Here is a 15,925-nt window from a genome sequence, read left to right as displayed (position 1 = left end):
TTAATACTCCGAATAACAGCACAGGCACCACAGAGGCCTTGATTCAATTCTGCAAGGACAGCAGGTAAATATTGCCAGAAAAATAGCAGCCCAGTGTTGGGAACGGGATTTCCAAACCTGAGCCTGAGTGCCTTCATGGAGGAAGGCCAAGCACAGAGGATGCAGAAGCCAGGAAAAGATCAGAGAGGGAGAAAAGTTTGCTGAAGCTGATTTTAAACAGCTGGTTAAGGTATTGGCTTTGGTTTTAACATCCATTTCTACTGAACCAGATAAATTGCCTTTAGCACAACATTGTGGGACTGAAGGGGGCAAGAAACATCTTCTGGTGATGGTAAGGATCATCGTTACCAGCAGGTATTCTGCCCTGGAGAGGGGTGGCAGCATTCACAGTCCTCCTCTCTAGACAGTTCGGCTAAGGGAGGGAAAAAAATAATCTCTGCAGAACCTTAATAAGGCACCTCTGCAGACACAGCCAGGAGACATGATCGTACTAGAGCTGTTCCTGGGTAGACTGGCAGGGTCTCATTTCACGAGCACCTAGCTGTGAATGAAACCTCATTTTGATCAGGCTCTACCTCCCAGCTGACAAGCCCAGAGTCTGTGGAGCACTGCTTGCACTGTCACAGCCTTCAGGCTTTCTGGGCACCGGCAGTGGAAAAAGAGCAACCCCAGGAGAGAAACCTGCCCTCTGTTGCATACCTCTGCACCTCTGGCAAACAGATGAGAATGGCTGCAAAAGCAGCGCTGTTCAGGCTCTGCAGTTCTACTGAATTCAGGGCAGCTGCCCTGGTTGTTACTGGCAGAAAGCACTTAGCAAGCACACTGGAAAGTCTGAAGTAGTAATCTATGTTTTTGTACATATAAGATACCAGATAGCAAGTCAGACGAGAGTTTTGGATGCCATTGAGTTGCTGTCTAGGTCACAGCAGTGATTTAAGAGGCATATTTCTGTCTTTCTAAACTTTCAAAATGAAATGTTGTTAATGACAGCACAGGCATCGTATGAGTTTCCCCAAACACCTTCATTCTTAACAGACAGTGTGAATGTTTTAATTAAGGCTTTGACAGAGAAGCAGATCAGGACTACCACATCAGTTTCCTTTCATGGCATGTTTCAGCAAGCTGAATCAGATTGCTAGGTTGATGAGATATATCAATATTATAAGACATACCGTGTGTCAGGCTGAACACATTAAAGGCTGATGTTAAACTGTAATATGAATCATTCAAACTTATTCAGCCATCCAGGATTAATATGAAATGAAAAGTCTGACTAACAAGTATTAGTATTTGGGGGGGGATTATAGAAGTAGGAAGATGAGGAGCATGAAATGAAAAGTCTGACTAACAAGTTTTAGTATTTTTTTTGGTTTTGTAGAAGTAGGAGGATGAGGAGCATAAACAGTGGTTTATATGAGACAGCAGCTTTAACTATTCTCATGTAGGAATGGTGCAGACATTTCAATCATGATGGAAAGAAATCTACATTTGCATTTTATTGAAGATGTCATGAAAGCTTTTTGAGAATTAAAACTTTGACAGTTTGGTGAGGGGAAAGCCTGTTAAGACCATCAAGTCAGGTAAAAAATCTACATATATAAAACCCTACTTTTAAAAAGAGTTGCCCCCAATATCTCCCCAAGAGAGAATAGGCAATGTTCAAATTGAATATCATTTTACTCATTCCTTTTCCTTTGACTCTCTGTTGGTATTGTCAGTTAAATTTTCTTACAAAGACATTCAACTGTAAAATTATTTGGAGTTAGATCTCAACCACATAACTGAGTCACAAAAACACTAACTTACTGCACTGAGTAGTCCATGCCTTTACTGGCATAAATGGCAACTGTATGCCCTACTAATGGTAGTTAGTATTTCCAAGATTTTACATTTCCATACTTTGGACAATATTTCATCATGATTAATTGTTCTTTATCTGTCTTTATTTCTACTGATTTTATTTCTTTTATAGCTCAGCTCTGTCTAGACCAACATGCAATTCCATACAAGCATAAGCTTAATCAAAACTAGACATGTAAGCCTGGCTGAGCAAATAGGTGATGTTCTCTAATACTTCTCATCAGATTAACAGTTTCCCTTTCTATTTCAGTAGGACGGAAATATTTTGTTCTCAGAAAAAGCCTTTTTTTCTCCTTATTATAGAATGTGCTGATGAAGCATCTCATGATGAAGTTCAGTGCGGACTGTTATTAAAAGTTAGTGCTGCAATAAGATTACTCATTGCTGCTTCACTTTCTGCACGTTTTTGGTAAGTCTGTGGCACCTCAGAACCTGCATCTGTCATCAGGGGACAGCACAGAGGCATTCATAGAGCTCTACAGCTCTGCTAGGGGCGAGAAGGCCATCTTTGGCATCCTGAATAGCAGTAACTCTACAATGAAAGACAATTGTTCAGAAATAATGTAATCATTAGAGACGATGGCACAGCAAAAGTGGTGCTGAGAGCATTGCAGCCAGAAATGTAACTGGTCTATTCATAGAAGTGTTTTTCCCCAGGGGATGGAGTCTTGTGAGTGACTTCATTAACTGCCGACAGCAGACAGACTGCGCTGTGCTGGGAGTGAAAGGGAAACAGTCATCAGACGGCTCCAGCCAGAACTGAGGAAACGCACAGAGAAGATAACAGGCAAGTGAGGTGCTTTCCTCACTATTCAGAAGAAGTTAGTCACATCCCTAATTTTAATGCTCTATCCCTTTCCTTTTGGTAAAGCGATCTTTTTGTTTTACGCAGACTCCCGATTTGCACAAAGGGTGCTTTTGTCACTTAAAAGCACTCTTGGAATCTGCCCAGGTTTCTGAAGGTGGGGTCTGAATGCTCTATCTGTTGCCCATTGTAAGCAAAACCCCAAAATATCTTGGCATTTGTTACTTTTAATAGTCAGAAGACACTTTTCAAACCTTATTAACTGTCATTCAATGCCATGCTATATTTGACCTCTCGCAGTACATGCAATAAAACTTTTGTCCCTGGGCGACCAGCAGGACATATGCTCTCTTTGGTCTCTTCAGCACATTTCCTCACAGAAATGAAGACCTACAGCCCAGATGTCTTATATCCTTAGAAACAGTGACCCCCAGGCTCTTCACTAACTTGAAAGCATCCATCCCTACCGACCCTGCCTTGAGGGTTCTTGGTGTTTACCTGAAGGTGCTTTCCACACTCAAAAGATTAATAGCTAATACAGCTAATGTAGCTCATAGCTAAACAGTTGACAGTTCAAACACAAGAGTTTCTGTACACAATCACTTCTTACTTTGCTCCAGAATAAATACAGGAAAAAAAATGTTGCCTTACCTCATGTTCCCCACTACACTTGAGCATCCTCCGGGTGCAGAACAGACCTCCCCAAGCTCACAGCAGTCCTTGTGCGGTGGCTCAGCTTTCCGCTGGATCTCGGAGAGCCTCTCCTCTCGGCGTCAGCTGCCTTGCCCTTGCCGGCCACACAGCCGAGCCCCCTCTGTAAAGGCACACCACTGTCTTACTCCTTCTAACTTAGCTTTCCTCTCTGAATGCTCCAGATCCACCTGGTGCCCGTCGTTCAGAGATTAATACCTTGACTACCATCTTTCTTTAGCAAGTTTTCCACTCTCCAAACACTGTCTCCTGTAGAAAGTTTCAAGAAAACTGGCCTAAAATGCCATTTTTCAAAAGTCCTATTCTTCCCAGAGGGAACACTAATAGTCCTTAATAAGCAACCAGGCTATTTATAGGAATGGTGACAGTGAGTCTATCTCCGTAGTACAATGAGCATGAGGCAGTCCATATGAGACATCATGACAGAGGCTGTTCATAAAATCAAAACTGCAATTCATATGCTGTATATCAATAGTGATTTAAGTAACCACTTTCTTCCCTCATTCCAGATGGAAGAAATAAGAGTCCTGTTAGCAAAGGACACATACCACAGTCTCTCTCCGGTTTGGAATAATTAAACCATTGCTTTAGAGAATCATGTTGAAACTACTTTGATTAAAAAAGTTTTCTATTTATTACAATACTAGTTCACTCTGTTATTTTGAGGCAGTGCTTCCCCTCTAACACACTTGCCTTCTGCTCAGGGCAATGCACTTTGGGGGGGGGAGGTGTTTTTTCCCCCCAGAAACTGTATTGTAGAGTCATATTAATAGACCTAAAATTAGGCCCTTTCATCTAAGTAGCAGAACATGATGGTGTGGAGATAAACAGCAAAAGAATGCCAGACAAACCCGAGCCAAAGCCAGAAACGGCAGGGAGGCAGAACTAGCTTAGGCTACAAGCAAGCAAGCATCAGTATCAACAGGTTGTGAGGCGGAAGAGCAACGTATAAATCTCATCTGATGTCCCAGTACACCTAGATTATATCATTTCTCTGAGCTGGAGATGAAGGGAGCACCGTGAGGACCGGGAAGGCAGGCGAAAAGAAGGCAGGGGTGGGATTAGGGACCTACCCTGGGGTCAGGGAAGGAGGTAGAGGAGGAGTGGAAAGGCCTGAAGAGGAGCAGCTCCGCAAGCTGCGGCAGCCGGGCAGTGCGTGGGCCCAGCGGGGCCGGCAGCCACCTGCCCCTCGCCCCGGCTGCAGACCCCTCGCTTTCTCTCTACCACAGAGGGCAATCAAACAACCACCCCGTCTCTACACGACCCAGGCAGGAAGGTAACAGCCACTTCAGCTACCCCTGCCTTTCGCCATTTCCCCACCAACAGCCACCCCCACCCAGCAGCAGGGCCTTTTTGGCTGCAGGCGAGCAGATGGGGAGGCAACGAGGCCCTGCATTAACCCCTACCTTGCCGCCAGCACTGGGGCGCGTTACCCCAGCATAAACATGGAGTATTGTTCTTCCTCCCTCCCTGCCTTGGAGGAAACAAAAGCCCTGGGAAGGCCCCATCTGCCTGGTGCGCAAACATGGCTCTCCGGGGGCGGGATGGCGGATGCCCCGCGTGTGGGACCCCCCGTGCGGGTCCCCTGGGCCCTGTGTGGTGCCCTTTGCCACCACATGGCCTGAGGCCCCTCGGCGCCCTGCAAAGCTCTTCCCTGCTCCTTCTCCCTGCCGGCCCCAGCCCGCTGCTGATGGGGACGGGATGGGGCCGGGGACAGGGCCGGGGCTGGGGCTGGGGCCGGGGCCACCACACTCGTGTAGGGCCTGCAGGGAGGGACCGGGCTGGGGAATCGGCCCCTGGGAGGCAAGCGCAGGGCCTTGGGAGACAGCACGGGGATTTGCTTTCTTAATACCGATGTTAGGAATGCTTTCTGTGAGGAAGGTCTGCGGCAAGGTGCTGCTTTGCGTGCAGTCCGGTGCAGTCTGTTCTGCGACATGAAGGGAAAGTGGTGGAAGGCAATTTCCTCCGGCGGCATTCAGGCCGCGGAGGTGTTTTAGAGGGAGGGGATATGAGGAAAAATGACAAACAGCAGAGCTGGATATGAACCCGGTGTGAACTCGATAGAACAGATAATAAGGTGAAAGCAGGAGTGATGAATTATATGGTAAGAGCAGAGTCCCTTAGAAGTGGATGGAAGAGCTACCAGAGGACAAATTTTGCTGAGGAGGAACAGTAAAACTTGTTGCCCCCTATAAACCCACATCATGGCTTTTTATTGCGGCAGTTATTGATGTGTCCCCGGGATCTAATTAAAGAGTTGTAAATTGGCACTTGGTTATGGGTCCAGAAGCGCTTGGAGGCCTCAGAGGTGGAAGGAGGCAGCAGCGTTCCCCCGGCCCGGAGGAGTGCAGCCACAGCCACGGCCACGGCAGGGTGGTGGCACCTCGCCGCGCTCCCCCTTCCTGGCCGTGGCTGCGTTAGTCGGAGGCGGTGAGCTGCCGCTCACTTTGGCTGACGACGTGTGAGACGGGGGCAGGTGAGCTGGCAGCAGAGCCGGCCCTGCTGGTGGATGAGGGAGGCTCAGCGCCTCCGCGACGTGGGAACGCTCCCTCAACAGTGCACGGGCTCAGCAGCTCGGCTTGCGGTGCCGAGCGCTGCTGCCTCGCGGGTCTGCGTGCACGTGCTGGGAGCCAGGAGGGCCTTGCGGCGCAGCGGGACCAGGGGCTGCTTTTAGCCCGGGAGTGCATCTCCTCGTGCATTCACCACTTAAATATAACCAGGAATCCGGTGTGCTCATGCCTGCGCTTGCACAGCATGCAGCCTGACTTATACCTATGGTTTTACTTGGAAAGTCACTGGACACTAAATAAAGCAACTTTCTGAACTGACAAATATACTTTTTGACCTGTGCAGCTGTTAAAGAGAAATCCTGTAAATAGCATAGAGTTGACTTTTGGTTTGACTTCACTGAGAGTTAGGGTTGCCAGAACGGGTTTCTTTCAGCAGAAGAGGGAGAGAATTAAAAAAAAAATACATACATACATACATACATATACATACATATATACATACATATATATATTAAAAAAAATACACACCCACACCCACATATAGTGTGTGTGTGTATATATACACACATGTATAGACATATATACATATATGCACACGTATAGACACATATATAATGTTTGTATACAATGTTTATATTTTTATATATATTAATACTATAACGTGTATATATAACAAAAATCATCAGACCATTTTCTAGGGCATTTAACATCAATGTGGTACATGGGTCTTGTAATAATTACTACATGTGTAGGACTGTGAAACATTAGGGAATTTATTAGGTGTCCTTGAAAATAGAATTTAAATGTATACAGAATGATTTTCTAACAGTGTCTTGTATCAGTGATAAAACTTTCCTACTGAACTCCTGGGCCATGATCACTACAGTGAAGAAGTACAATATACCATTGTGATACTTTTTAGGATAAGTGTATTGTTTATTTGTCAAGAGATACTGGGCCAAAAACTGTAGAGATCAGCTAATTTATTAGTGCTGGTCTTTTTTGTTTTTAGTACTTTTATTTACTTAAATAAGTGTAATTTCTTCCTAAGTGCAACTCTGCAAATTCTCCTTTCACTAGAATGTTTCTAGCTACATTTTTAGCACATTATTTTTTCACCTTTTTTTTAAATCTGATGATTTGAGGAGAACAGGTATTGAAACTCTGACAAGCCAGGATGCCAGACACATTTTAGGAAGAACAGAATATCCACATTTCTCATTAGTATTCAGAGGGAGTCTAACTATGTGCAATTCAGGCTGACGGTACCTTGTTATGGTGCTTATACTTTTTGCACCAACTTAATATAAAGATTGCTGCAAATGATAACCATGAGCTTTATTTGTCCCTTGCACGCGTCTGGCATGCACTTTGTCCTCTTTGGAGGAAAGATTAAATAAAAAATGAAGTGAGTCAAATTTAGATTTTGATATGTACAGTTGCCATCTCATAGGCAGGACTAAGTCAGATTAAGAAAACAATGGCTATTAACAGAATTTGTATGTTTAATGGCTCTTGGAAAAATAATTTTAAAGTTGCCTCACTAGTTGCTCCTGAAAATGCATTTCACATTTGTGAAACACAAGTACATATACCCTAATGCACAAATAATAAACAATACCAGAAAACATTTTTCCTGTAATAAAATACAGCCCCTCCATCCTCACAAATTCACTCCTTCTCTTCAGAACAAAGATTTATTGGCAATACGCACTTCCTTGAACTAGGTGCATTTCACAGCTGTAAGAATAATGTGAGTAAGCCACAGCGTCTAATGTTCAATGAGCAGAAGAGCATGCAAAATTATTTTTGACAAGCTCAGTGAAATCAAATGTTGTCATTACTTATGACAGTCCACATCACTGACTATATTGAACTTGCTTATATATATCTTTGAGAGTAGAATCTCCAGATGCCTGGCCTAAAAAGTCTAGATCTAGAAGCCTAACAAAGTCCCGTTCAAGAACTTCTCTAAAACATGGAGGATAAACTGATATATAACTCTGTCATGCAAAATTAAGTGATATAATAACCTGAATATTTTATTGACAAATTCTTCTGATGTATACTTATTCAAGATAAAATTCATGGCCAGAACTTTCAGGTCTGTGTTCCTGAAGATATTTACTTAATCTGTGGTTAGGACTTCAGGTGAAACTAGTGCTAAATGAAGTCACATATAATTTTAGATCATGAAGAGCAAATATCATCTGCACTTGATCTGTAGATATGAAAGATGCTGGAGGTGGTGGGAGCAGTATATATATTATTACTTCTATTACAGTACTACTTCAATCAGAAACGGGTCTTCATGGTAGAGACTGCACAGATATAATTAGATACAACTCATGTCCCAGAGACTCAACACAGATGAGTTGATTCCACAGAAACAGAGGTAAATTTTTGGTGCATACCATGTGCAGATGTTGCTAAGGAAGGGGCATGACAGTGGGGATGGACTGAAAGCATGAAGAAGTCTATACGTAAACAGAAGCACAAGAAAGCATGGACTGAGGAGGGACTTGTGTGATGCTACAGGAGTGAATGAGCTTCGTTTCTAGTCTTTGGCAAATGGACTGCTAGGCAATGTGCTGGGGAGAAATGCAGGTGCCTTTTAGTATCTGCCCCAATCAGGCTCAATGTCATAAATCATTATTCAGAACAGCATCTAGTATTAAACGTATGTAGCTTTATTTTATCTTTCATATGCCTGAGTGAAACGTAATGTAGTGTAATAGTCTCAGAGTGTTAACAGGGAAAATTGAGATCAGTCAAACTCTAATTTTCAAAATTGTTAAACAGTTAACTATTGTACTATGCAGTGAATGATTACAGGTGTTGTGTGGGACTGAATTTTAGCAGTCATCACAGATCATTTCAATACACGTTTACAGTTGCATTTTTCAAACATTCTTAATGCAGTAAAATATCTTAAAAGCCAGAATGTGTTTAGGCTGTATAAATGGACTATGACCTACTTCATTTCATGTTTAAAAAATAAAAGATATTAAAGTGATGCATAGTTACAGCAACCCTGACAAAACAGCTAAAACTGTAACTTCAAACATACTATTTTCATAGCCAAATCAATTTCTGAAAAAAGTGACAAAGGACATGACAGTAAACCTTTCATGTTAATTACACTAATTATCAAAGGAAATGAACATTCACAAACTTATCTGTATTTCAGAATGAAATATATCTTCTTTTGCAGTCATCAGTAACCACTATGTAATTATTTATAAATACATTTTAAATAACTTTGTGTGTACTTTTTGTATACCTAATTGCAAATTACAGCAATAATAGGAACAAACCTAGAATTTGTGCTATGAATCCTTTAGCCATGCATTGTACAACTTACCGTTCAGGACAGACATTTCAATTCAGAAAGTGCTGAACTCATTGCCATGCCCACTGTCAAAAAATTCTGCTAGGCATATCATTTATCTCTGTTGTGCTAATAAAGAGATTCCTGGCATTCTGGTATTAAGAAACCAGAAGTAATACATTAGTTTTAATTTTCCTCTGCTACTTAAAAATGAACACATATGATAGAGCACATAGTTTAGAAGACTATGAAGAGAGTGTCCTATTGAATGACAGTCTGTCTAGTTGATTTACATGAAATACCGAGTGCTTGTATGAGAAAAGGTTAAAATTAGATTGACGAGCAAATGTGCTACCAGACTGCTGGCTGACAAATGGCAAAGTTATGCCAACGTATTACTTATTCTGGAGGCGCCCAAGAAGTAAGCAGGAGGATAGTAATTCATGTGCTAGAATACATTCACATTTAGCATAAACAAAGAGTGCTCAGGGTCTACAACAGGGACATATTAGATATATGTAATCTATGTCAACAAATAAATCAGTGATACAATTTGAATCCTAGATATGGAATTTGAAGTACTCAGGTCTTCTTAAGTCAAGAGTGGGCTATCATTCTGTTGTCATTCAAATTAGCTCACAATAATGCCCTGCTGAATGACTACATTGTTCTTCCCATAAAGTGACTACTGTGGCTAAATCCTCCTTCCGCCTAACGATTAGACCATGAAAATACAGATCAGTCATATAACTTCAAACAGTGGCCCTTAGATTATAGTCTGATTGCTTCTCAGTGACTGTAAAGAGTAGTCTAGTCAAGTGGTGGTAAATCCTTTGTTTTTCCTCCTTTCTTTTAGCCAAATCCTGCTAAGATATATGCAATCAACTATATTAAGGCTAGTTAATTAAGAAGTGCTAATTAACCAATATTTTTTTTAACTTGCCCAACTGAAGGCATTTTGGATCTTAAAATTCAACAGCACACACTGACCTCTGTGCTCTGGGCACTCAGCAGATCGGAAAATAAAGTTCTAAGGGAGAAAGGTGCTAAAATCAATATATCAGAGATGCAGGACACTTTTACAAGTATTAGCTTTACAGATTAGCAGCTGGATAATGGGGATTACCAGTCAGATGTGTCTCAATTTTGCCTATAAACTGGAAATACAATACTGAAAGAGACAGAAACAAATTATTGAAGGCTGATACTTTTTAACTCATCTTATATGGCTTAACTAGTTCCTACTTAAAATGTATTTTCCTATTTGTAACTAATATAATCTGCATAATTCCAATAACCTGTTATAGATCCATGCAAGCTGTTACTTTACCAGCGGACAATACAGTACTGGATCTTTCTCCCTCTGGAGTTAATGGAAATTCTGCAGCTCATTCCTGTGGTATTACAGTTTGGCTATAGTGTGAATTTTTCAGTAGGAATTTACACAGCAGGCAGTATGGGCTTGATCTTGCCCTTCACTGGGACAACTTTTTGACATTGTGTTAATACAAAGCTACACTAAAGCTTTAACAGTCCCAAACCCATTTGCCAAACTGTTTCCTTAGGGAAAAAAATTCTTATTCCCTTTCAAATGGCCAAAACAGACAGCATGGCAGGGGAGGGAGCCAGTTGTCCCCATTAGTCATCACCCTGTCAGGATGACTGGCAGCCGGCAGCCAGCAGCCTTCAGGCTTGCTTCAAAAGCTAAAGCCAGTTCAGACCTTCTTAAGCATGGACTGGAGAGACATCATTCATCCCACTGACCCTCAGTGCCGCCTGAAAATCTGGTCCAATATTTTATGCCAGGCCTTTAATATGTCTATTAGTTTGCTATTCTTCAGAAACTACTGTCAAGGAACAGGGGTAAAAAAAAAAAAAAAAGAATTCAAGGTTTGAATTGCATCAGGGTCTCCTTCTAGCCTCCTCCTGCAATATAATTCTTGCAAATGATTGATGACCAAGAATAGGCAAGAACAATTTGTTACTATCTAAAATAATCCACTAGAGTGCAAAATAGCCTCTGTAAAAAGAGTAGCCATTTCTGCAAAACTCTGTGCTTTTTAAAGCTATGATATATTGAATGGAATTTACCATTAGAGCCTTCACAAGTAACTGTTGGAAGCAGTTATTATAGTAGGTATTGGGCTAGATTCAGATCTTGTGCAAACAGCTGTAGCTCCCACAAGTATGATCACACTGACAGGCTGGTTTCAGTCCTTTAGGCAAAAAGTGAGAGACGCTAGCAGAGCATCTGCTGGTTAGATCAAAAAAAAGTCTGTCTTGTTGGCAGAGCTATTGTCCTTTGGTCACACCAATCCTCATTTGAGTCCTGCTTGCAGCAGCATATGAAACCTGTGACAAACATAGTCATGCTGACACTGAGGTGGATGCCAAAGGAAGATAATCACATGTACGTGAGACTGCAAAGAATGAGCCACGGAGAACAAAGTTTCAGGTCTGAAATTTGCAGGGTTTTTTTTTTTCTTGGACTTCTGTCTTTTTCTCCCCAGTCCTCATTCAATATAAAAAGCAATCCTTAAAAATTACAAACACACGCCTGGACCAGATCCCTGCCCAGAAATTCAGGTCTGTGTCAGTATACTGTTTAGCCTAAGGCTAAGGCGTATGCAAAACAGAGAATACTTTATATTTCCAGACTTACAGTATTTTATACTTGTGATTCATGAATGTCTATGAACTGTCCTATTTGTTCTGGTTGCTCTTTGGGTCTTTTATTGTGCCTGATACAGCAATATGGCCTGGTCCAGAAGTGATTGATCTAATTACTAGTAAGACTGACAAAAACACTGGCAGAGATGAACAAATGCTTCTTGTAGAACACATCTAAGAATAAGATTGTGTAGGTCAAAAAACGCTGGTCTTGCCCTGAGCGTTAATGACTCAGTAGAAGGCTGTGTATCCAGCAGAGTCACAGGTGTATACAACTGTCTGAAATGTGTACGCAAGCTGATTTCTCTTGACAAAAGGAATGCTGCAAATGGATTCTGAGACTTGAAGTGCTAATGTCCTGTGTGGATTATGGTTAATTTAGTCATTAGATTCAAGCTGTACTGCAGATGGTGACAAGGCAGCAAATATAACTCTGCTCCCCTCACCTTCCCCATCTCTATTAGGAACCTGGACAGACACATAAGAATTCATCTTTGCTGACCCCTGGAAGGTCTTCCTGAGTGAACTTTGCAAAAATGAGAAGCTTTTTCTGTTTAGCCCCACATATTTTGCATAGTTTTGTTCTGTGGATGATGAGGATAGATGCCTCACTTGGCCCACAGTATACCACTCTATTTTATGAGCTTTACTTCCTTCCAGTGAAGATGTTGCCTTTACACTATATTTTGAATGAATGTATTTTTTAATTGTCTTGGCTATTGGGATGATGAAATAAAATAAGAATAAAAAAGGATGCTCCCAAGAGTATGTGGAAATAGACTGGCTTTGAGTTAATAGGAAAAAGGTTTCTAGGTCTGGTCTGGGTTGAATCTTTGGAGTTTGTTTGACTTCTCCAGAATTCCCTCGCTGTTTGGATCCTGTTGTGGTGATGCTGGTTATCTGTCACGTAGAAGCTACTTGCTGATTCTCCCTGACTCTGCCTGGAGCTCTTGTGTTTTTGGTGATGTGGTTTTGATTAGATTTCTTTTCTTTTTTTTTTCCTGCTGCAGTGAAAGACACCCGTATGTATTTAATTTCCCAATAGAAAATTACAGCTTTTCTTTCTATGATAAAGATAAACCCATTTTTGGCTTGGTGATGAATAAAAATACACTATTGGAACTGTTAGCTCTTGTGTCTTGCAAAGGTTGGATGAGATTTTGCTTTTAATAACAGATAACTATAAATATGTCATAATTACACACTATGAATGGGAGTTCACCTTTCTTATTATTTCATTTTATAACAAAGATGCCCTCTGGTGGCTGCAAGGATAAGATGTTATTTCATCTCTTACCTAAGAGCAGCAGCACTGGGATAAATGTCGGGGGGGGGGGGGGGGGTCTCCCCAGTCTACTCCCCTGACTCCACTAGCAGTCAAAGGCAGATGCTATGGGGAGAGACTGAGACCAAGGCCAGCACAGAGGGGTCTTCTGAGCCCAGGGCTCTGTGCCACTCTCATACACCTGTGGGAGTCCTGCTTTTTTAGGAGGTTCCCCAAAGGTTGGGTTTGTTGATAAGACTTCTGCACAATGTTGCTTAGCAAATTAATTGCAGCCTTTAAACAGAGCAAGCATGCACATTGCAGGGCTGATGACATGATCACCATCTGGAATAGATGAGCCTTGCCTACCCTTACTGTAATACACGCAGTGGTATGTTTTGTCCTGAATTGTTTTCCCAGAGATGACTGGTTAGTTTCATCTGCAAAATATTTTCAGGAGAGGAATTCCTGGAACTGCTTAATTCATTTTTTTATAACTGAAACCTGGATTTTCTTTTACACTCCAGTACCAAGAAAGTTGCCTTAAAATTCAAGGTGAAGGTTTGCTATTTCCAGAGACATTACAGTGAAGATAGAGCTAGATCACTCTCAAATACAAATGTAGTTTACTAAGGAGCAACTTAAAAAACAAAGGTGTAACATGGGCTTGGTTTTTAGATGTATCTTCCTTTTCTTGAATACAAACTTAGTTCTCCACTGCTTTTTTCATTCAGCAATTTCTGTGGTTCTACAGCTCATGGAAGAGTGACTTTGTGCAGGTGATGATGCACTTTCTACTACACGAATCCCGTAAATTGCTCATGAGCTGACTCCCTCCTACTCACATGTGAACCATCTTCCTGTCGACAGCTGGAACTTGTTGAACTACGGAAAGTGAGCAGAGCATGGCTGAAGGAAGTCATGAACTTAAGACACACACAGCTGGTGACTTCTTGAGCATTTTTTCTTCCAAGCTAGCTTGGCCCCTCCTAAAGCTGTTTAAAAAACTATTTTCATTCTCTCCTGGCAAAGAATAGCAACATTTGGAGCTCTTTCACTACCCACTCCTCCAATTGCACTTGAACAATGTTTTCTTTACACAAGCAAGACCTGGAGTATGTAACCCTCCCTCTCCGTAGCCCCTGCTGTGAGCCTCCCTCCCTCTGCTAGGGGTTTAGCAGTCTGTGTACCAAGGATCCAAGGCCCAGGTCTGATATGGCCCAGCTGTGTAACCTTGACTCAGACTGCTGAGAAAGAGCTGTGAGAAAGTCTGTAGGGAGATAAGTAAAGTTACAGACAGAGGCAGAGTTGTTGAGACGAGATTGCTAGATGCTCAAGGATTCAAGAGGGAAAGCAGCAACAGGGAAAGGTGTAAAACCATAAGGGAGAAAACAGCAAGGCTAGTTGGGAACTGCTGGGTTAGCAGGTTGGGGCAAGTCGTTGGTGCCATCGGTATTGCTGGAGCCTGCCGGAAGAGGGAAACTCGGCAGCGCTGAGGGTCCATTTGAGGGAGCTGCAGGACTGATCTGTCCCCTCCTGCCTGATGCCTGCCTGGCCAGCAAAGATGCTTCGGGTACCTGGCTGGGATGGTGAGCGCACTAATGCTTAACCTAATAGCTCATGAAATCCTACATTTCTTTTGTGTGTGTTAGTCAATAAATAACTGCTTTATACTCTTAGTTGTGCATATCCTGCTTACAGATTATCTTTGAGCCTGGCTAAAGATGCCTGAACAAACTGATAAAAAAGAGGCGCTGTAAAAAATACCAGTAAATAAATTTTGATACTATCTCCATTTGCTAGAAGCCCAATAAAAATTAGCAGAGTATTTTCCCATCAGTGGGAAAATATTTTCCATTCAGGACAGACTGAAGCACACAAAGGAAAAGCTATTTGCTAATGCTGCTTGAAAGAGTTAAAAATATTTATCAAAACATCCTACCTACTGGTAAATTTTCTCTCGGCCTTCTTTTAAACCATTTTTTCATCCCATTACCTTTAAGTGTTTTCCAGGTGTTGCTTATAAATATCAACCCTAAATGTGAGTTTCAGGTGCTGAAAATACTGGGGAAAATTCCTACTGCAAGTGACTTCCTTAAAATCAGTAGAGTTGTACTTGCAGAAATAATTTTCCAAAATCTTTTCTTCTTAGTAACACAAGCATAATACTCTCTAAAACAATAAAGCTACTTCCTGAGCTGCCTGAGCAAGTTGATCTGAGCACCTGTAGCGTTCATGTGGGAAGTCTTTACGGTGCCACATACCTTCACTTTTTAAGTTCTCAAAAATCTCTTTCCATCCCAGTGAAGTTGTTGAAAGAAATCAAATTAATTGGCTGAAGGCAGACTGATGGAATACAGCAGAATTCAGAACAATGCTGCTGTAGGTATTGAGTGAAGGGATACTGCTGAAAAAGGCAAGATGGATAATGTAAAGAGTTACAGCTTGCCTGTTGACAAGTCTGCCCTTTCTTCTGTGGCAGGAAAAAAAAATTCCAATAGTATTTTCCTGTGATGTGATTTCTTCTTTATTACAGAAATGGGCTGCATGAGTTTCTCGGATGGTAGATGTGGTTAGAGCTGTCCTGAAAAGGAAAGACTTACTCATTCCACATACAGGCTTTTACAGACTCCCTCTGGTCACTCTGCATTGTAAATCTTTGCTGTTCTGACATCAGTTTGTCTCTTCTTAGTAGTTGGAGGAGAACTTGCCAAACAGAATAGGTTTTGTATATTCTAACCCCTATTCTGGATAAAATTAATGGACCAAGTGCG

This window comes from Apteryx mantelli, chromosome 6 (genome assembly GCF_036417845.1).
Source record: "Apteryx mantelli isolate bAptMan1 chromosome 6, bAptMan1.hap1, whole genome shotgun sequence".
In the NCBI taxonomy this organism is placed as follows: Eukaryota; Metazoa; Chordata; class Aves; order Apterygiformes; family Apterygidae; genus Apteryx; species Apteryx mantelli.
The sequence above is the reverse complement of the archived record's forward strand: the minus strand, read 5'-3'. Positions refer to the sequence as shown.